Source organism: Hyla sarda, chromosome 1, assembly GCF_029499605.1.
Source record: "Hyla sarda isolate aHylSar1 chromosome 1, aHylSar1.hap1, whole genome shotgun sequence".
In the NCBI taxonomy this organism is placed as follows: Eukaryota; Metazoa; Chordata; class Amphibia; order Anura; family Hylidae; genus Hyla; species Hyla sarda.
Genome location: NC_079189.1, coordinates 605,048,057 through 605,071,360, shown reverse-complemented (window position 1 = coordinate 605,071,360; position 23,304 = coordinate 605,048,057). Strand labels below are relative to the sequence as shown.

The 23,304-nt window shown below is 48.4% G+C and overlaps 1 protein-coding gene across 4 annotated transcripts in view; it reads right to left on the bottom strand.

Annotated features, from left to right (window-relative positions):
* Positions 1-22,275, bottom strand: part of LOC130296811 (zinc finger protein OZF-like) — a 60,215-nt gene extending 37,940 nt beyond the window's left edge. Inside the window, exons 1-4 of one of the 4 annotated variants that reach the window (XM_056548790.1) lie at positions 22,100-22,275; positions 19,201-19,279; positions 8,549-8,601; positions 8,298-8,455 (exon numbers count right to left, since the gene is read on the bottom strand). The gene's annotated coding sequence lies outside the window, so the exon portion shown is untranslated. Of the gene's footprint in view, positions 1-8,297; positions 8,456-8,548; positions 8,974-19,200; positions 19,280-22,099 lie in introns of those variants that run through there. The other 3 variants (XM_056548801.1, XM_056548817.1, XM_056548808.1) reach the window with 3 other exon arrangements.
* Positions 22,276-23,304: the final 1,029 nt, after the last annotated feature.

The following is a 23,304-nucleotide window of genomic DNA, read 5'->3' as shown; positions in this document are numbered from 1 at the left end:
CCCTGTGGGCGTGCTCAACAGCAAATAAAGGCATCAAAGTCTCTTTTCAAAGTGGCCTCAGCAGGAGCAGATATAGATGACGGGGTGCTTAAAGGGGTACTCCAGCGCTAAGACATCTTATCCCCTATCCAAAAGGATAGGGGATAAGATGCCTGATCGCGGGGGTCCCGCCGCTGGGGACCCCCGTGATCTTTCACGCAGCACCCTGTTACCATCAGTTCCCGGAGCATGTTCGCTCCGGATCTGATGACTGTCGATCAGGGGGTCGGAGTATTGTGACGTCACGGCTCCGCCCCCTCAATGCAAGCCTATGGGAGGGGGCGTGACAGGCTTAGCGCCGGAGTACCCCTTTAATGTTGCAGGCACCACACCAGCACTGAAGGGGACAACATTTGCAGAGAGCTGTGCAGCTACAGAAGGGAGAGTCTCAGTGGAGGAGATAACACAGAGGCTCAGCAGCGTCATCAGGGGGTAGAGAAGCGATGTTAGAGGAGTCCCCTTGGTAGGCATATGGCACTTCAGATGAGAGAGAGTTAAATGTAAAATGACCTGAGGAAGCATGCCGTTCAGGCCGCTCAGCACAGTGGAGGGGTCCGCAGCTGCAGAGTAGACCCCGGCCAGCCAGTCAGTCCCATCCTGCTCCTCTTCGCTCCAGTCATCCACGGGAGCCCGCATCGGTGGTTCAGTGACACGTGCGAAGCGCTGCAGCCTCTCCGCAACTCCCGACACCTCTGCGCAAGATGGCGCCAACTCCCCGTCTCTCAGCCTCCCTATCTTCCGTCGCTCCCTGTGTCTTCCTATTGCGTCTCCGCCCAGCCATACCGGTATCCAAATGCTCCAGGCACCTTCCCCCACAGGTAGGCGATATTACAAAAGCTGAATTCTGGCCAGATGTCCAGGATAAATGAAGGATGCTCAGGGGAGCTCCAGACCGCGCGTCTGCTCACATGCCGCGCTAAGCCACGCCCCCCCCCCCCAACAATGCTGCTTTAACAACCAGTAAGTTTATCAAGATATTTGGAGTGTAGCAAAAACCCTGGGTCATAATCCTGCCTCTCTTTCTGGGCATTCGTTTAGAATTGTGCAATGTCACAAGTGTTCAAAGCCTTGGCTATATAATGTTGGTATAAAATAAATGTTCATACCTACTTGTCTTGCTTTTCGCCCTCTACAGGCGTGCCCCCATTCGCGGTCATGGCACACCTCAAAAAAACGCTTGTTATGTGTATATGGTACTTATGTGTTGTGTAAGATGTTTCAGGTAAGTTCACACGTTTTAAGCCCTGAGCACAAATGTTAAAGCCCGCAGGGCCTTATTTGTGGAGGGGGTGGGCCTATATAATGACCACAATGTGGGGGCATGTGTTGCATTTGCATAACCCACCCAACCTCTTTACTTTCTACCAAAGGGTATGCCCCCTACAGGCGTGCCCCCGTTCGTTGTCATGGTACACCTCAAACCATTTGTTATGTGTATATGGTATTTATGGGGAAGATTTATCAAAACCTGTCCAGAGGAAAAGTTGCCCATAGCAACCAATCAGATCGCTTCTTTCATTTTGCAGAGGCCTTGTTAAACATGAAAGAAGCAATCTGATTGGTTGCTATGGGCAACTTTTCCTTTCCATAGGTTTTGATAAATCTCCCCCTATGTGTTGTGTAAGATGTTTCAGGTAATTTATCAAGTTTTGAGCCCTGAGCGCGCACACACACAAAAAAATACATATAAATGATTAGGGTCCCATCCGAAATGAGGCCACCTCCGCGTGGTCGATGGGAGGACACGTTTTGATCAAAAAGTGCGCTAAGAGCCTCCATTTTTTGACCAAGTGTGCTGCAACCTTTTTTTTTTTTGTATTCTCTGTAATTGCCACAGCAGCGTGCACCCGTGTACTAGGTAGTTGTGCTGGCTATTTTTCTTTTTGCTTGTTTTTATATATACATATATACACATAAACATATAAAAATGGGCACCACACAGATCATAGGCAGAATTACAAATATATGCCATAAATAACAATCACAAAACATTTCATGGATACATTTACATACATCTTAAAACATAATATAAGGATTTTATTTATAAGAATGTTTTTTTCCACAATAACCAGTAACTACATAGAGCGGAACCACAATAACCAGTAACTACAGAGACCGGAAATACAATAACCAGTAACTACAGAGACCGGAAATACAATAACCAGTAACTACAGAGACCGGAAATACAATAACCAGTAACTACAGAGACCGGAACCACAATAACCAGTAACTACAGAGACCAGAACCACGATAACCAGTAACTACAGAGACCGGACCCACAATAACCAGTAACTACAGAGACCGGACCCACAATAACCAGTAACTACAGAGACTGGAACCACAATAACCAGTAACTACAGAGACCGGAACCACAATAACCAGTAACTACAGAGACCGGAACCACAATAACCAGTAACTACAGAGACCGGAACCACAATAACCAGTAACTACAGAGACCGGAACCACAATAACCAGTAACTACAGAGACCGGAACCACAATAACCAGTAACTACAGAGAGCAGAACCACAATAACCAGTAACTACAGAGAGCAGAACCACAATAACCAGTAACTACAGAGAGCGGAACCACAATAACCAGTAACTACAGAGAGCAGAACCACAAAAAACAGTAACTACAGAGACCGGAACCACAAAAACCAGTAACTACAGAGACCGGAACCACAATAACCAGTAACTACAGAGAGCGGAACCACAATAACCAGTAACTACAGAGAGCGGAACCACAATAACCAGTAACTACAGGGAGCGGAACCACAATAACCAGTAACTACAGAGAGCGGAACCACAATAACCAGTAACTACAGAGAGCGGAACCACAATAACCAGTAACTACAGAGACCAGAACCACAATAACCAGTAACTACAGAGAGCGGAACCACAATAACCAGTAACTACAGAGAGCGGAACCACAATAACCAGTAACTACAGAGAGCGGAACCACAATAACCAGTAACTACAGAGAGCAGAACCACAATAACCAGTAACTACAGATAGCAGAACCACAATAACCAGTAACTACAGAGACCGGAACCATAATAACCAGTAACTACAGAGACCGGAACCACAATAACCAGTAACTACAGAGAGCGGAACCACAATAACCAGTAACTACAGAGAGCGGAACCACAATAACCAGTAACTACAGAGACCAGAACCACAATAACCAGTAACTACAGAGAGCAGAACCACAATAACCAGTAACTACAGAGAGCGGAACCACAATAACCAGTAACTACAGAGAGCGGAACCACAATAACCAGTAACTACAGAGAGCAGAACCACAATAACCAGTAACTACAGAGAGCAGAACCACAATAACCAGTAACTACAGAGACCAGAACCACAATAACCAGTAACTACAGAGACCGGAACCACAAAAACCAGTAACTACAGAGACCAGAACCACAATAACCAGTAACTACAGAGACCGGAACCACAATAACCAGTAACTACAGAGAGCGGAACCACAATAACCAGTAACTACAGAGAGCGGAACCACAATAACCAGTAACTACAGAGACCAGAACCACAATAACCAGTAACTACAGAGAGCGGAACCACAATAACCAGTAACTACAGAGACCAGAACCACAATAACCAGTAACTATAGAGACCAGACCCACAATAACCAGTAACTACAGAGACCGGAACCACAATAACCAGTAACTACAGAGACCAGAACCACAATAACCAGTAACTACAGAGAGCGGAACCACAATAACCAGTAACTACAGAGACCGGAACCACAATAACCAGTAACTACAGAGACCAGAACCACAATAACCAGTAACTACAGAGACCAGAACCACAATAACCAGTAACTACAGAGACCGGAACCACAATAACCAGTAACTACAGAGACCAGAACCACAATAACCAGTAACTACAGAGACCGGAACCACAATAACCAGTAACTACAGAGACCGGAACCACAATAACCAGTAACTACAGAGACCGGAACCACAATAACCAGTAACTACAGAGACCGGAACCACAATAACCAGTAACTACAGAGACCGGAACCACAATAACCGGTAACTACAGAGACCGGAACCACAATAACCAGTAACTACAGAGATCAGAACCACAATAACCAGTAACTACAGAGAGCGGAACCACAATAACCAGTAACTACAGAGACCAGAACCACAATAACCAGAAACTACAGGAACCACAATAACCAGTAACTACAGAGACCAGAACCACAATAACCAGTAACTACAGGAACCACAATAACCAGTAACTACAGAGAGCGGAACCACAATAACCAGTAACTACAGAAACCGAAACCACAATAACCAGTAACTACAGAGACCGGAACCACAATAACCAGTAACTACAGAGAGCGGAACCACAATAACCAGTAACTACAGAGATCGGAACCACAATAACCAGTAACTACAGAGACCGGAACCACAATAACCAGTAACTACAGAGACCAGAACCACAATAACCAGTAACTACAGAGAGCGGAACCACAATAACCAGTAACTACAGAGAGCGGAACCACAATAACCAGTAACTACAGAAACCGAAACCACAATAACCAGTAACTACAGAGAGCGTAACCGCAATAACCAGTAACTACAGAAACCGAAACCACAATAACCAGTAACTACAGAGAGCGGAACCACAATAACCAGTAACTACAGAGACCAGAACCACAATAACCAGTAACTACAGAGACCGGAACCACAATAACCAGTAACTACAGAGAGCGGAACCACAATAACCAGTAACTACAGAAACCGAAACCACAATAACCAGTAACTACAGAGAGCGTAACCGCAATAACCAGTAACTACAGAGACCGGAACCACAACCAGTAACTACAGAGAGCGGAACCACAATAACCAGTAACTACAGAGAGCGGAACCACAATAACCAGTAACTACAGAGACCAGAACCACAATAACCAGTAACTACAGAGACCGGAACCACAATAACCAGTAACTACAGAGAGCGGAACCACAATAACCAGTAACTACAGAGAGCGGAACCACAATAACCAGTAACTACAGAGGGCGGAACCACAATAACCAGTAACTACAGAAACCGAAACCACAATAACCAGTAACTACAGAGAGCGGAACCACAATAACCAGTAACTACAGAGACCAGAACCACAATAACCAGTAACTACAGAGACCAGAACTAGGGCTGGACGGTATGACCAAATATGTGTATCACGGTATTTTTTTTTAACCTACAGCGGTTCCACGGTATATAACAGTATTTTCAACCCCCCCACCCTGCTGCCTGCCCCAATCATGTGACCAGCGCGCGGTGTTCGGCAACACCCCCCCCATCATGTGACCTGCCTGCACTGTTCTGCTCCCCCCCAATTAATGATCAGCCCAGCGAAGCACTACTCACATATGTCACCCGCAAGCACTGCCCTCCTCCTCTTTGTTGGGGGCCGCCGGCGATGGAACTCTATACTGTACGCCAGTGGTCTCCAACCTGCAGACCTCCAGCTGTTGCAAAACCACAACTCCCAGCATGCCCGGACAGCCAACGGCTGTCCGGGCATGCTGGGAGTTGTAGTTTTGCAACAGCTGGAGGTCCGCAGGTTGGAGACCACTGCTGTACGCTGTATCCCTATGCCCGGGCTGCAAAAGATAAAGAAAAGAAACTGTAACTCACCTACGTCGGCCACACACTGGGGACTGGAACGTCGGACAATAACCAGTAACTACAGAGAGCGGAACCACAATAACCAGTAACTACAGAGACCGGAACCACAATAACCAGTAACTACAGAGACCAGAACCACAATAACCAGTAACTACAGAGACCAGAACCACAATAACCAGTAACTACAGAGACCGGAACCACAATAACCAGTAACTACAGAGACCAGAACCACAATAACCAGTAACTACAGAGACCGGAACCACAATAACCAGTAACTACAGAGACCGGAACCACAATAACCAGTAACTACAGAGACCGGAACCACAATAACCAGTAACTACAGAGACCGGAACCACAATAACCAGTAACTACAGAGACCGGAACCACAATAACCGGTAACTACAGAGACCGGAACCACAATAACCAGTAACTACAGAGATCAGAACCACAATAACCAGTAACTACAGAGAGCGGAACCACAATAACCAGTAACTACAGAGACCAGAACCACAATAACCAGAAACTACAGGAACCACAATAACCAGTAACTACAGAGACCAGAACCACAATAACCAGTAACTACAGGAACCACAATAACCAGTAACTACAGAGAGCGGAACCACAATAACCAGTAACTACAGAAACCGAAACCACAATAACCAGTAACTACAGAGACCGGAACCACAATAACCAGTAACTACAGAGAGCGGAACCACAATAACCAGTAACTACAGAGATCGGAACCACAATAACCAGTAACTACAGAGACCGGAACCACAATAACCAGTAACTACAGAGACCAGAACCACAATAACCAGTAACTACAGAGAGCGGAACCACAATAACCAGTAACTACAGAGAGCGGAACCACAATAACCAGTAACTACAGAAACCGAAACCACAATAACCAGTAACTACAGAGAGCGTAACCGCAATAACCAGTAACTACAGAAACCGAAACCACAATAACCAGTAACTACAGAGAGCGGAACCACAATAACCAGTAACTACAGAGACCAGAACCACAATAACCAGTAACTACAGAGACCGGAACCACAATAACCAGTAACTACAGAAACCGAAACCACAATAACCAGTAACTACAGAAACTGAAACCACAATAACCAGTAACTACAGAGACCGGAACCACAATAACCAGTAACTACAGAGAGCGGAACCACAATAACCAGTAACTACAGAAACCGAAACCACAATAACCAGTAACTACAGAGAGCGTAACCGCAATAACCAGTAACTACAGAGACCGGAACCACAACCAGTAACTACAGAGAGCGGAACCACAATAACCAGTAACTACAGAGAGCGGAACCACAATAACCAGTAACTACAGAGACCAGAACCACAATAACCAGTAACTACAGAGACCGGAACCACAATAACCAGTAACTACAGAGGGCGGAACCACAATAACCAGTAACTACAGAAACCGAAACCACAATAACCAGTAACTACAGAGAGCGGAACCACAATAACCAGTAACTACAGAGACCAGAACCACAATAACCAGTAACTACGGAGACCAGAACTAGGGCTGGACGGTATGACCAAATATGTGTATCACGGTATTTTTTTTTAACCTACAGCGGTTCCACGGTATATAACAGTATTTTCAACCCCCCCACCCTGCTGCCTGCCCCAATCATGTGACCAGCGCGCGGTGTTCGGCAACACCCCCCCATCATGTGACCTGCCTGCACTGTTCTGCTCCCCCCCAATTAATGATCAGCCCAGCGAAGCACTACTCACATATGTCACCCGCAAGCACTGCCCTCCTCCTCTTTGTTGGGGGCCGCCGGCGATGGAACTCTATACTGTACGCCAGTGGTCTCCAACCTGCAGACCTCCAGCTGTTGCAAAACCACAACTCCCAGCATGCCCGGACAGCCAACGGCTGTCCGGGCATGCTGGGAGTTGTAGTTTTGCAACAGCTGGAGGTCCGCAGGTTGGAGACCACTGCTGTACGCTGTATCCCTATGCCCGGGCTGCAAAAGATAAAGAAAAGAAACTGTAACTCACCTACGTCGGCCACACACTGGGGACTGGAACGTCGGACAGCCGTCAGCCTATCACCGGCCGCAGCGATGTCCCCCCACCCCCCCCGGCCAGTGATAGGCTGAGCCCACTGTCATGTAAGGAGCTCTGGCCGGCTCAGCCTATCACTGTCACAGTTTTGCAACATCTGGAGGTCTGCAGGTTGGAGACCACTGGCGTACAGTATAGAGTTCCATCGCCGGCGGCCCCCAACAAAGAGGAGGAGGGCAATGCTTCAAGGTGACATCTATGAGTAGTGCCCCGCTGGGCTGATCATTAATTGGGGGGGGGAGAGCAGAACAGTGCTGGCGGGTCACATAGGATTAGTTCCCCGATGTGGGGACAGCGCAGCGCTAGGCTGATAATACATTCCCGTGGGGGAGGGGCCCAACCGGTATTGCGGTATGGGGGAAAATTCATATCGTGCAGCCCAAAAAATTCGGTATTCGGTATGAACCAGTATATACTGCCCAGCCCTAACCAGAACCACAATAACCAGTAAGAGGGGAACAAACCACACACATATACATAGTCTCCAGGCCTCTCACCAGATAAACCAGAACACTCTGCTCTGTAGTAACGAGGGGCGATCACCCCGAACAGTGATGTCTGCAGATGAGTCCTCTTCCTTCTGGGGAGAATTCTGTCATAAAATCCCGATCAGTTTGTGAGATTGAACTGGAGCTAAAGCTTCAGGGAATGCGACCTGAGAAGGGGAAGTGAGGAGCTGCTTTGCATATTAAAATAAATAATATATATATATATATAGATATATAGATATATATACACACACACATACCTCCACCAGAAGATCTGTAGAGCACCCGTGCGGTTTCCTTGTTGTTACAGGACCTGCGATGATGTCACCGTCATGTGATCAGTCACATGGAGGAGGAGGAGTCACATGATCAGGGGCTGCTGCTCTAGGCTCATCTGCTCAGTGTATGCAGGACTCTGCTGTGCTGGTTGTGATCGCTGCTGGATGAGCTGAAGTTATGTGTATGCAGCAGAGCTGTGTGTGTGTGATGTGCGTGGTGCAGAGCTGTGTATGTGTGTGTTATATATGTCTGCAGCAGAGCAGTGGCGTTGCTAGGGTTGGTGTCACCCGGTGCGGTAGAAAATGGTGTCACCCCCATACCTACCCCCTCCCCCCAGTAAGTTTTTAGCCTGTTGTGACAGACACCACTGTTGTAGCGCATTGTGAGAAATTCCAGTATAATAATCAGATATACCAGTTGCCACAGAATAGGAAAGTGTTAAAAAAGTTTTCACCATTTAAATATACAGCTCCCAGAATTACTTAAAGGGGTACTCCACTGGAAAACATTTACTTTTATATCAACTGGTGCCAGAAAGTTAAACAGATTTTTAAATTACTTCTATTTAAAATCTTAATACTTACAGTACTTATAAACTGGTGTATGCTCCACAGGAAGTTGTGTGGTTCTTTCCAGTCTGACCACAGTGCTATTTGCTGACACTCTTTTTTATTATAAAAATACAAAACAATTCCAAAAAACAAAAACACAAAACAAGCTTAACCAGCTACAACAGAAATGTAAAATAAAATAAAACCCTGCCTAACCGGCCAGCCCAGCTTTAATAAATTCTAAAATATACCAAACTACAACTATACTATACGTATACACCAAAGCAAACTATGAAATTCACACTCACACACATAACATAAAAAAAAAAATAATAATAATATATATATATATATATATATATAAATAAAAAAAAAAAAAAAAAAAATTAAACAATTAAATTAGCTCAACTTGGCTAATTAAATGAAATTAATAAACCAACATAAAATTCAGCACCACCTGGCTATAACTCAAAATCATCCATACTTGGGAAAATAAATAAATAAATCAAGCAACAGAAAACATAACACACGCATTATCTCCAAAACTAACAAACACACACATATTGAGAATGAACATAACAACAGCACAACTTGGCTTATCAAAAAAAAAAAAAAAAAAATAAAAATAAAAATTATTATAATAATAAATTCATTAAAAAAAAGGAAAAAAAAAAAAAGAATTTTTTTTTTTTTTTTTAAATACGTTTTTTAAATAAGTTATATATACACAGACAAAAACACCTACATATAATAATAATAATAATAATACATAACTACAACTGGTCCGACTGCCCTTTTCTTATGGCTAATGCAACAATATAAAACAAAATACATAACACAATATACCAACAAATAAATAATATAAAACAATATACATAGCACAGTAAACATACAAATATAATAAATGTGCCTCACAAAAATACCTACAAAAACCCTAAAATAAATCCTACACTAAAACTGTGCCCTCTCCCACACCACCCCTCCTGTACATGGGTCAGTCCATAACCGTTCGTACAGTTCTTAAGTCCAGTCCATGCCAGATCCCCTAAGGAGAAAAAATTTTTAAAAAAAAAATAAAAATAAAAAAAAATAAACACAAATACCCCCTCCCCACCTAGCACTCCAACCAACCAACTAAATACAACCTTATATACAAGACCACAACCCAATTTAGGCCCAAGTTCAGTGCCTGTAAGCCCTTCATACCATATCAGCTGTAAACAAAACAAAAAGCTATGGTGCACATGCAACAGCCCACCACCAAGGAGAAGGATGGCAGATCTGATACACTGAAGAAATTTTAACTCTTTCCCTAACTCCCCCTACTATTCTCCCTAATTCTATCCCTTCATTAAAACTGACCCTACTATCACCCTATCTCTATCCCTGTATGCCTGTCCCTAACCAAAATAAAGGTACTCTACCAAAAAGGTCTAGTACCTAGGGCACATGAAAAGAAAACCCTCTCCATAGGAGAGAAGCCCTACTGGTACCAAGACTGCCATACTCCAAAGACCTGATCTTCCCAAGGTCACCGGTGATGTTCCTACAGACCTCCACCTCGGAGAGGACTTTCTGCTGGGTGGACACTAAACACCGTGCATTCCACGTGTGATACTTAACCACTAAGCTAACTAAAAATAAAGTGCCCCGATCTCTGCCACCGAGGGTCCTGAATGCCCCATAAGCCCACTCCGGATAGGTAAGGCCGACAAGTTGACTCCAGCCGATGGAAGCGCCCACCCGGTTGTAGACCCCTACGTTAAAGGGACAATGAAGCAGGAAGTGGTCCATGCTTTCCAGCGTGTCCCCGCACTCTTCTCGGGGACACCCCCGGTCATCAGAGTTCCTGTACTTCAGGTTATCCCTTACACCTAGCTTCCCCTGAAAGCAGCGCCAGGCCAAGTCCCAAAACTTCTGGGGGATCCTTTTCAAGTTTAAAAGATACAACCCCACCCTCAGATCCCGACCTGGGCAGTCCCTGAGCGCCAGAGGCTTCTGGAAGTGGGTCAACAGAACCCGTTTGTCAAGGAACTGCCTTGACTGGGTCCTGATCTCCCACACTCCCAGACCCCACCGACGTATCGCCTTCAGAGTCGGGGTAGCGTAAGCCGGAAGATATCCATGTGGTGTACGGAGGTCCTTCACTTGCCCTCCTCTCTCCCATTCCTGGAAGAAAGGCCGAAACCATTCCCTGCAGGAGAGTACCCACGGAGAAGCCCTCTCTTTCCAGAGGTTCGAGATGTTAGCTTTCAAGAAGGTGTTGGTTAAGAACACCACAGGGTTTACCATAGATAAACCCCCTAGTCTCCTCGTACGGTACGTAACCTCCCTCTTGACTAGGTTCAACCTGTTCCCCCATAACAGTTGGAAAAAAAGGCTGTAGACCCTAGTGTAGTAAGCATCTGGCAAGATACATACACTGCCCAGATAGATAAACAAGGGGAGCAGGTATGATTTGATCAGGTGCACCCTTTCCCTGAGGGTCATAGACCAACCCTTCCACTGGTTCACCCTCTGAGTGGCATCATGGAGCTTACCGTCCCAGTTTTGGTGGAATAATCATCCTGGCCGAATGTGATGCCCAGAATTTTTGCTGAGTCTTGGGGCCCTGGGAGGGTGTGCGGGAGATCAAACGTGGGATCCCCCCCTCCCAGCCAGAGACTTTCACACTTTTCTCGGTTGATCTTGGACCCGGATGCCTCCGAGTAGCGCTCCACCTCTGACATCACCACATCGACCTCCTCCCTCGAGGAGACGAAAATAGTGACATCATCAGCGTACGCCACCACTCTCTGGGTGACATCCAGCTCCACCAGACTCATCCCGACTCCCGCCAACGGCCCACGATCCACCCTCCGGACGAAGGGATCAATCGCGAACACGTATAAAAGCGGGCTCAAAGGACAACCCTGACGGACTCCGGACCCCACCTCAAAAGAGCGGCCAGACCACCCGTTCACCAGTGGGAAACTCTCTGCCCCGGCATACAAGATTTTAAGCCAATTCACGAAAGTACTCGGTAAGCCATACCTCAGGAGGACGGACCAGAGGTACTCGTGGTTCACCCGATCAAATGCTTTGGCCTGATCCAAGGACAGTAAGTACCCCTTCCAGAGACCCGCACTACTCCGCTCCACTGCCTCCCTGACACTGAGGACAGCACTTAAGGTGCTTCGGCCTGGAACAGAGCAGTGCTGAGCCCCCGAAAGGAGCCGGGGTGCAAACTTCACCAGCCGATTAAACAGTATCTTGGCCAGAAGCTTCCTGTCCATATTGAGAAGAGCTATGGGCCTCCAATTCTCAATACGGCTGGGATCTTTACCTTTTGAGAGAAGAATCAGGGCCGACCTCCTCATTGACTTCGGCAGAGTGCCCGAGGAGAGACACTCATTGAATACCTTGGTCAAGAGGGGAGCTAAAGACTCCTTAAAGGTCTTATACCACTCGGATGTTAAGCCATCCGGACCTGGCGACTTCTTGGGGGCGAGCCCCTCAATCGCCAGTCTCACTTCCTCTTCCCTGATATCTTCTGCCAAAACATCAAGAGAGGGGTCTACCCCTGGCTCAGGAATGGTTTCAGCCAGGAAAGCCGACATCCTGTCTCGATCTAGATCCTTCCTCCCCAAGAGGTGCAAGTAGAAAGATCTGACGACCTCCAGGATCCCTGATCTGGACCGATTCAGGGATCCCGTACTATCAACCAGTCCTGAGACTACTTTACTACTCACTGACATCTTGCAGTTCCTGTAAGGGTCGGGCGAGCGGTACTTCCCGAAATCCCTCTCAAAAACCAAAGATGCGTGCCTATCGTACTGACACCTCATCAGCAAGGACTTCACTCTGGAGATATCCTCCCGACTACCTCCAGTCGAGACAAGGAGCTCGAGTTTCCTCCTCAGACCCTGATACAAGCGATACCTGTTCAGGGACCTGAGGCTCGAGAGCTGGCGGAAGAACCCCGCAACCCGCTTCTTGAATATCTCCCACCACTCTGACTTACTACTACAAAGGCCCAGTAAAGGTACCTGACTCTGAAGAAAATCCTCAAAGGACTGTCTTATCTCTGCTTCCTCCAGGAGGGACGAATTCAGCTTCCAATAACCTTTACCCATCCGGGGGGTCTCTGAAACATTCAAGGAAAACAAAATCATACAGTGATCAGAGAACTCCACCTCAACCACGGACAATGCGGAAGAGACGGCTTCCTCCTTCAAATAAAACCTATCTATCCTAGACCTGCGACTACCTTGATGATAGGTGAAACCCGCGTGGCCTGAGGGGCTCCGGATGTGGGCGTCCTCTAGGCGAGCTTCCCTAACTATATTATTAAGGACCACACTATTGCAATCCAGCGGACCATTGGAGCCTCTCCTATCTTGGGACCTCGTGACATTATTGAAGTCCCCTCCAAAGATCACCTGCCGGCTTGTAAAAAGGAAGGGCTTAATCCTCATAAAAAGATTTTTACGGCCCAGCTTAGTTTGTGGGGCATAGATGTTTATGAGCCGGAGCTCTTGTCCCTTCATGAGGACATCTAAGATCAGGCACCTCCCCATTTCTAACTCAATAACCCGTCTGCATTCAACCGGAGCGGTAAAAAGGACCGCCACCCCACTATACGGCTCAGCCGCAAGAGACCAGTGGGAGGGCCCGCGCCTCCACTCTCTTCTGGCTTTCACCAGAGAGGCTAGATCTGACAACCTGGTCTCCTGTAAAAAGAAAATATCGGCTTCAACACGGCCAAGAAAATCGAAGGCTGCGAATCTAGCCGTATCAGACTTTATACTGGCACAATTAATAGATGCCAGCGTCAGTGGGGTGAGTGCCGCCATCATGGGTGATTGAGTTAGATGGCCACACCTTTACTTCTGCTTCCCCTTCTTTTTCGCCCCCTCATCCCCTGAAGAAGAGGAAAGGGCAGGACCACTTTTGGACCTTTTCTTAGATTCTGATTGGTCCATGTAGTCCCCGTCTCCATCCGGCCCCAGTCTAGCCTTGCCCTCCGAGGAAGATGCCTCCGCAGGACAGGGCCCAGTTCCCCCCAGAGGCTCTCTCATACTAGGCACCCCGCCCTCACCTTCCCCCTCCAAGGAGGGGGTGGAGATGGTATCGAGGACGAGGTACCGGTCTGACAGGTCAATCAGAGGGGGGGCAGTCAGGCTTCCGTTTTGGACCTGGTCCGTAGTACAAGGCTTAACAGAGGGCTCCGACCTCTTCTTTCTCCCTTTCCTTTTGCCCTTGTCTTTCTTTTTTGGCCTTTCCCCACTCTCCTCATCCACACTTTCATAGTGGGAGGAATCAGAAGGGTCGGCCATTTTGCCTTCCTCTCTGCGCAGCCTCCTGATCTCCTCATCCAGCACATTCTCCCCCAGGGCTTCAGTGGTTACAGGGCCAGCTTCAGGAGCAGGGGCCGGAGCTACCCCAGTCACCTGGGCACTCTCCAGCTCCCTACTCCTCCTACGATTTTCCTCCCGCCTTAGTTTGGCGGGGCCCTTTTTCCTCGTCACTAGCCCTGTTATGCCCCCATCCCTGCTCGTACCCTCCCCAGCCGGGGCAACTTCACAGCTCTCCCTGGCCGGAGCGGCCCCAGCACGGGCGAAGGCGCTTGGACAACGGCTGAAAGGGTGCCCGAGGACACCACACAGGTGGCACCGGATCTGTCTGCAGGATGCAGCCAGATGACCCACCCCACCACACAAAGCACAAACCTGTACAGTACAGGCTGCACTAAAATGGGTGGGGCTACCGCACCTGTGACAGACCTTAGGCTGCCCCTGGTAAAAGACCTGGATTCTGTCACGTCCAAGGAAGGCAGCTGACGGAATGTGGGCAACTGTACTACCTGAACGCTTGAGTTTGACGGAAAACGTCCAGGCCCCAGACCAGATCCCGTGCTCATCTAGATTTTTTTTGGGCATGTCCGTCACATCCCCATACCGTCCCAGCCAGGTCATGATGTCATAGCAGGAGAGTGACTCGTTACGAGTCAAAACGGTCACTTTCTTGACTGAGTTCTGACGGGAAATAGCCTTTACAGCAAAATCCTGCCAGCCGGGCTCATTCTTCGCCACTTCGTAGTTCGACCAGAAGAGTTCGAGACCCTCTGGTCGAACAAAACTGACGTCAAATTCGGACGAACCATAGGGGTGAATCAGGGCAAAGATGTCACTCGCCCTGAATTCCATCTGGAGGAGGAGCTCAACCACTTTAGCGCGAGGCGGGCACACATCCTTGCCCCTCTAAATCAGACGGACCACGTTCCTACGGTTATTGTCCTGCCCGGGTGTCGGGAAGGACCAGACCACCTCCCCATTCTGCTCTCGGAATGCCCCCAAACCGTGCCTCTCTATCCAGAAAGACAGGTCGACCTCACCCCTTCCCTCTACCTCGATTGACCTGTCGCCCCTACGTAGAGCCTCCAGGAGGCGCTGCTGCAAGTGACCCCCGGGGCCGGATGGAGAGGGGGACCCCCCGGCAGCGACATGAGCATAGCTCCTAGGAGCAGTCACTACCGGGGGGGCAGCCGAACCAGACCCAGACTCAGACCCAGGACCACCATTCACACCACTACACCCACCAACATTCACACCACAATTCTCATCATCCATACCAGACTTTGTATTCATACCACCACTACTCCCACCATTATTCACTCCACTAACACTCCCACATGCACTCTTCTCATTCACAACACTACCACACCCATCATCCTCACCCCCTACACTCGCGTCGTGCCTAACATATCCTGGGCTGGCTGGGACTTGTAGTACTGCCGGTTTTAACAGAGTCTTTTTTGCTGGCTTTGCTGTTGCTGGGGTCGACTCGGATGGCTCCTCCTCTATGGGCGATGTTACTGCCTGAGCCTGGGGCTGCCCCTCCGAGCGCACCCCAGCTCCTCCCACAACGCCATCACCATGTCTTCCCGACTGCACGGGCTCTGAGGCTGGCACTGGCACTTGGACACTCTCCCCCCTCACAGGAGAGTGCCCCGCAGCACCCACAGCACACACAGACCGACCGTTTTCCACTCCCGATGCCCGGACACTCCCCCCCCCTCACAGAGGAGTGCCCTGCAGCGCCGGTAATGTCCACGGCACTCGGGGGACCGCCCCCCAAGCACACAGACATATCACTTATCTGGACACTCCCCCCCCTCACAGGGAAGTGCCCCTCAGTGCCAGCAACACCTGGGGAACCGCTCCCAGAGCAAACAGTAGCTGTCACGATGCCGGCTGGCAGGTAGTGGATCCTCTGTGCCAGAGAGGGATTGGCGAGGACCGCGCTAGTGGACCGGTTCTAAGTCACTACTGGTTTTCACCAGAGCCCGCCGCAAAGCGGGATGGTCTTGCTGCGGCGGTAGTGACCAGGTCGTATCCACTAGCAACGGCTCACCTCTCTGACTGCTGATGATAGGCGAGGTACAAGGGAGTAGACAGAAGCAAGGTCGGACGTAGCAGAAGGTCGGGGGCAGGCGGCAAGGTTCGTAGTCAGGGTGGATAGCAGAAGTTCTGGTACACAGGCTTTAGACACACAAAACGCTTTCACTAGGCACAAGGGCAACAAGATCCGGCAAGGGAGTGCATGGGAGGAAGTTAGATATAGTCAGGGACCAGGTGGAAGCCAATTAAGCTAATTGGGCCAGGCACCAATCATTGGTGCACTGGCCCTTTAAGTCTCAGGGAGCTGGCGCGCGCGCGCCCTAGAGAGCGGAGCCGCGCGCGCCAGCACATGACAGCAGGGGACGGGAACGGGTAAGTGACCTGGGATGCGATTCGCGAGCGGGCGCGTCCCGCTGTGCGAATCGCATCCCCAACGGCCATGACAGTGCAGCGCTCCCGGTCAGCGGGACTGACCGGGGAGCTGCAGGGAGAAAGACGCCGTGAGCGCTCCGGGGAGGAGCGGGGACCCGGAGCGCTAGGCGTAACAGTAGCATAGCTTGCCCCTGGTGCCTGGACACGCCCCCCACCACCCTGGGGCGCTCCCGCAGCACCAGGGCTGCTCACCTTAAGCCCAATAGGACTTGCTGGCTCTATAGCGTCCTCTGCCGTCTTGGACGCCATGCTGTACCCCCCTTTCTGGCCCTGCTTCACCACAGAAACGGGGACTGGCAGTTTGGGGGGCCCAGCAGTCTGAACCAACTTTACAGCTGGCCCGGACTGCTGGAAAGGACGAAACACATAAGTCACAGTCTCCTGAACCTTCTGCCTTTTCTTCCTTTTCTTTACTAGATCATCTTTACCGAGATCCTCACCAAAGGTAAAATCCTCCATACGGGTAGGGGACTCCTGCTGTATAATGGCTTGCAGCAAACCCCCACTGGCCAGCTCCTCCTCACCGCTCTCCTCCGTCTCCCCATCACTGGAGGGTAGCGCCACCTGGGCGGGCTCAGGGTAGCTATCTTGGGGGGGCTGGGGCTCACACACACTAGGGGTGGCATCCATTTCACTTCCCACAGCCGACTCTCCGCCATCTTCCTCCCCTCCTTCCTCCTCCTCCTCACTGCTCTCCTGAGGGCAGCATGCACCATACTTCCTTTCCTTGAATCTCTCCTCATTAACCAGTTTTTCTTTTAGGAATCCTGCTCCCTCAGAGATTTTTCTTTTGGCCTCCTCCACCTCCGCCACCTCTATCTTCAGAGCCCGCACCTGGGCAGTGAACTTCTGCCTCTTACCTGTAGGACCCTGGTCAGCCTGGTAGCGGGCAAATCTCAGGTCCTCTCTCAGACTCCTCAGCTTCCTGCCCAGCTCTTCGTACTCCGCCATCTTTGCTTGTATCCTTGAGCCATATGTCGCCAATGACTCCCTTGGTCCCCGTGCCCCCCATTGCTGGGGTTCCGGGGTAACAGAAGGAACGCTGGTCTTTGCTGATGCCTTGTGTCCCTCTGATCCGGTCAGGGGAGTGGGCTCCACATTTCTGCGGGCCCTGCTGGAACGTCTCACCCCGACCTTGAATCCGGCTGTAGACACTTTCTTCCCCCCTCTCGCCAGCCGGGAATGAGAGGTTGAAGCCCGAGGCTCCATGCAGGAAAGCCCTCCCAAGGAGCCTGCCACGCTCCTGGGAAAGCCCGATGTAAAAACCTGCTTCTCTGCCTGGAAGTCTGGAGAGCAAATGGAGCCACACCCGACAGCTGCACACACTGAAACCACAGGATGTGCTCTTTGCTGACACCTCTGTCCATGTCAGGAACTGTACAGAGCCGGATAGGTTTGCTATGGGGATTTGCTCCTACTATGGACAGTTCTTGACATGGACAGAGGTGTCAGCACAGAGCACTGTGGTCAGACAGAAAATAAATTAAAAAAGAAAATAACTTCCTGTGAATCACTTATACAGCAGCTAATAAGTACTGGAAGGATTAAGATTTTTAAATAGAAGTAATTTACAAATCTGTTTAACTTTGTAGCACCAGTTGATAAAAAAAAAATGTTTTCCAGTAGAGTACTCCTTTGAGCAGTGGTGAGGTTATGCTGGGAGTTGTAGTTTCTCACCATAACTGTAGAACTGACAAGCGACTACAGCTCTGATAGGACATAGAGAGGAGAATGTACAATGATATCAGTGACTACAGGTGACATCTCTATAGTGAGGAGAATACACAATGATATCAGTGACTACAGGTGACGTCTTCTCTATAGTGAGGAGGATACAGAATGATATCAGTGATTACAGGTGACGTCTTTTCTATAGTGAGGAGAATACACAATGATATCAGTGACTACAGGTGACATCTCTATAGTGAGGAGAATACACAATGATATCAGTGACTACAGGTGATGTCTTCTCTATAGTGAGGAGAATAAACAATGATATCAGTGACTACAGGTGACGTCTTCTCTATAGTGAGGAGAATGTACAATGATATCAGTGACTACAGGTGATGTCTTCTCTATAGTGAGGAGAATAAACAATGATATCAGTGATTACAGGTGACGTCTACTCTATAGTGAGGAGAATACACAATGATATCAGTGACTACAGGTGACGTCTTCTCTATAGAGAGGAGAATGTACAATGATATCAGTGACTACAGGTGACATCTTCTCTATAGTCTTCCCTTATCTAATTCAGATGGTACATACCGCCTGGTCCAGCTAAATCTTCTCTCTGCAGAATGTGACGCCCAGACGTCTCCTCACTATGTCAGCGCATTTTCATCCTCTATATGAAAACAAGTATTATTATAAACCTGACAGACATTGTATCCTCTAAATATAATACTACTATACACTATACTCTTTGATTATGAACCTTCCATATACCATACCCACTGAATATAATACTACCACACACTGTACATTCTGAATATAATACCAACACATACTGTACCCCTGAATATAATACCGCCACACACTGTACCCACTGAATATAATACTACCACATACTGTACCCTCTGAATATAATACTACCACAAACTGCGCCCTCTGAATATAATACTACCACAAACTGCGCCCTCTGAATATAAATCTTCCACATACTGTACCCTCTGAATATAAATCTGCCACATACTGTACCCCTGAATATAATACCGCCACATACTGTACCCCTGAATATAATACCGCCACATACTGTACCCTCTGAATATAATACTACCACCCACTGCGCCCTCTGAATATAATACTTAGAGATGAACAAACTACAGTAAATTCAACTCGTCACAAACTTCTCGGCTCGGCAGTTGATGTCTTTTCTGCATAAATTAGTTCAGCTTTCAGGTGCTCCCGTGGGCTGGAAAAGGTGGATACAGTCCTAGGAGACTCCTTCCTAGGAATGTATTCACCTTTTTTAGCCCACCGGAGCACCTAAAGGCTGAACTAATTTATGCAGGAAAAGTCATCAACTGCCGAGCCGAGAAGTTCGTGATGAATCGAATTTACTGTAAGTTCGCTCATCTCTAATAATACTACCACAAACTGCGCCCTCTGAATATAATACTACCACAAACTGCGCCCTCTGAATATAATACTACCACAAACTGTGCCCTCTGAATATTATACTACCACAAACTGCGCCCTCTGAATATTATACTACCACAAACTGCGCCCTCTGAATATAACGTTGCCATACAGTGCACCCTCTGAATATAATACCACAAACGCAGTAACACCCCTCAACATCCGTTAGCTGATGCTATTACCACGGGAGGGGGGTATTGGTGGTGTTGCTAGTGGATGATGGGGGTGCTACTACTGGGGGGGGGGTGTTGCTGGAGGATGATGAGGGTGCTACTGGCCATCCCCCCCTGGCAGTATCACCCCCATCATCCATCGGCAGGATCGTCCTCCTGGCAGGAGCACCGCCATAATCCACCATCAGGATCTGCTGATGGTGGTGCTGCTGGGGGGGGGGGGGTGTTGCTGGTGGATGATGAGGGTGCTACTGCCAGGGGGGGGGAGCATTAGGTAGGCAGCAGTTCCCTCACATTAGGTAGGTAGCAGTTTCCCCACATTAGGTAGCATCTTTTCCCCACATTAGGCAGCATAGATTCCCCACATTTGGTACCAGTTCCCCCACATTAGGTAGGTACCAGTTACCCCACATTAGGTAGCAATTTCCCCACATTAGGTAGCACAGATTCCCCACATTAAGTAGCAATTTCCCCACATTAGGTAGCAGTTTCCCCACATTAGGTAGCATAGATTCCCCACATAAGGTAGCATAGACTCCCCACATTTGGTAGCACAGATTCCCCACGTTAGGTAGAATAGACTCCCCACATAAGGTAGCATAGACTCCCCACATTTGGTAGCACAGATTCCCCACATTAGGTAGCATAGACTCCCCACATTAGGAAGCATAGACTCCGCACATTTTTTAGTAGTTTCCTTGCAGGTTCCCCACAATCGGTCAAAGTCTCCCCACAATAGATTGCTGGTTCAACCGCCCCCCCCCCCCCCCCACACACACACACAAAAAAAACACATACAACAAAGAGAGACACACACACAAACACACACACAGTCAGAGAGACACACACTCACAGACACACACAGAGTCACACAGTCACACACACACAGTCACACAAACACAGTCGCACAAACACACACACAGAGTCACACACACACTCAGAGAGTCACACAAACACACACAGTCACACACACACAGAGTCACATACACACACACAGAGTCTCACACACACAAACATAGATAGAGACAGACAGAGAGAAAGACACACACACTCACCCATCCAGCGCAGCGCTCCTTCTCACCGGGCACTCTGCGAGTGACGTAACTGATGTCCTCCTGCGCGGCGCAGACGTGGGAGCGGAGGCTGGGCACAGTGCTGGTGAAGGTGAGGGGGGGGGGTGTGATGACGGACGGGCGCACAGTGCAGGTGAAAGGGGGGGGTTTCTGACGGACGGGCGCACCGCGCACACAGCGCAGGGGGGAGGGGGTGGGATGCTAACGGATGGGCGGCCGGTCGGGCACAGATGGGGGGTGTCGGTGTAGCTGGGGAGGGGGGTGGGTGCTGCGGAGCGTTATCTGCACTCTGCTTATATATCCTGCCTGTATTCTCAGAGCGCTGATCCGATGACTCGGAGACAGGTATGGACCCTCCGACCTTCTTCTTAGCTGATCGGTGTCACATATAATGGATGAAATGTCTATAATGCATTGGTTTAATTCAGTATCATCATCTCTAAGGAATTTGTTCTCTTTTGATCCAGAAGTATGTGGAGACCCCAAGTCTAAGAACCGCTATATAGGTGGGAATTGTTATGGTCGGGGGTCAATGACACAGCTGTACTACACAATATAACACCATCTCCAGCCAAAAAGGACCAGAGTAATCTTGTTTATAGATGGGAGGACTCAAGGGGGCTGCCCCTCTAATAATACCATATCTAACAACTATTCAAAAATCAAAACATGTCCAGAGGAAAAGTTGCCCATAGCAAGGCCTCTGCAAAATGAAAGAAGCAATCTGGTTGCTATGGGCAACTTTTCCTTTGCATAGGTTTTGATAAATCATCACAATACCTTCAAAATGAGTCCTCACATGACCTGCGTGTATGACAGGGGCCCCCTTATAATAGGGGGGACACAAGGAATTGGACCCTCCTCCCTTATTTTGGGCATGGTTGTCTTTAACATGTATTGGTTTGGTCCAGTCTTCTCCCCCTCCTTTTTTCTGTTCACAGGTGGTCTGACCCTAGTGTTGCTGGGCAGATTCATCAGGCAGAGGTTCTGTTGCCGGGCAGAAGATCCAGTGGTGTGTGCTTATTGGATAAACAGTTAGAGCGGGAATCCAGTGGTCTATATATTGTGCCTCAGGAGAGGTTCTGCTGTCAGTCAGGCAGCAGGGTGTGGAGACTGAGGAAGCCAAGATCTTGTTCTGAGTGATCTCTGTCTGTGAGGGTCTCTTCATGCGGTTTTCTTCTGTCAGTGCGTCCTCTCTGTGATCTTCACTTCATCTTGCTGACACAGGACCTTGTTGCCATGGGCATTATCTATGATCTGCTAGCTGGCCTGCCTGCCTGCCGTCCGGCCTAAGGGTGCATTCACACCACGTTTTTGCAATACAGTTCCCATATACGTTTTCAATGTGAAAACCATAAGGAACCGTATTGCACTGTATGCATTGACTCTCCATTGAAAAACGTATGCCAAAAGATGCATCCGGTTGTGTCCATTCTGCATCCTGTACGGTTTTGTCAGTTTTTTTCTCCCGTACCCAAAACCGTAGCCTACCACATTTTTTGGTCCGGGTGAAAAACTGTATTAAATAGTTTCCCTTTTTTTTTTTTTTTTTTAAACCTGGGAGTCAATGGGAACCGTACAGAACCGTATTCCATCCGGTTTTCACCATACGGTTTTTGACTTTGCACAGTTTTTTTGCTTGGAATTTAAATCAAACAAGTGGAACTTTATTCAAAATTGAGTGAAAAGTTAAAAACGTATACGTTTTTTTCTTACAAAACGGATGCAACCGGACATCATTTTTCAAACCGTATACGTTTTTAACTGTATACAGGTTGAAATTTGTACACACGTTTTTATACAGTTTAGTCAGGTTTTGAGGAATCTGTTTTTCATCAAAAACTTGATACAGGAACTGTATTGCACAAACGTGGTGTGAATGCACCCTAATAGAGGAATTGCTTAGTGAGCTGATAAGCTGTGCTGAAGGATCTGAGAGTGAAGCATGGCTGCGGCACTGCCTTCAGCTACCCAGCCAGGAAGGC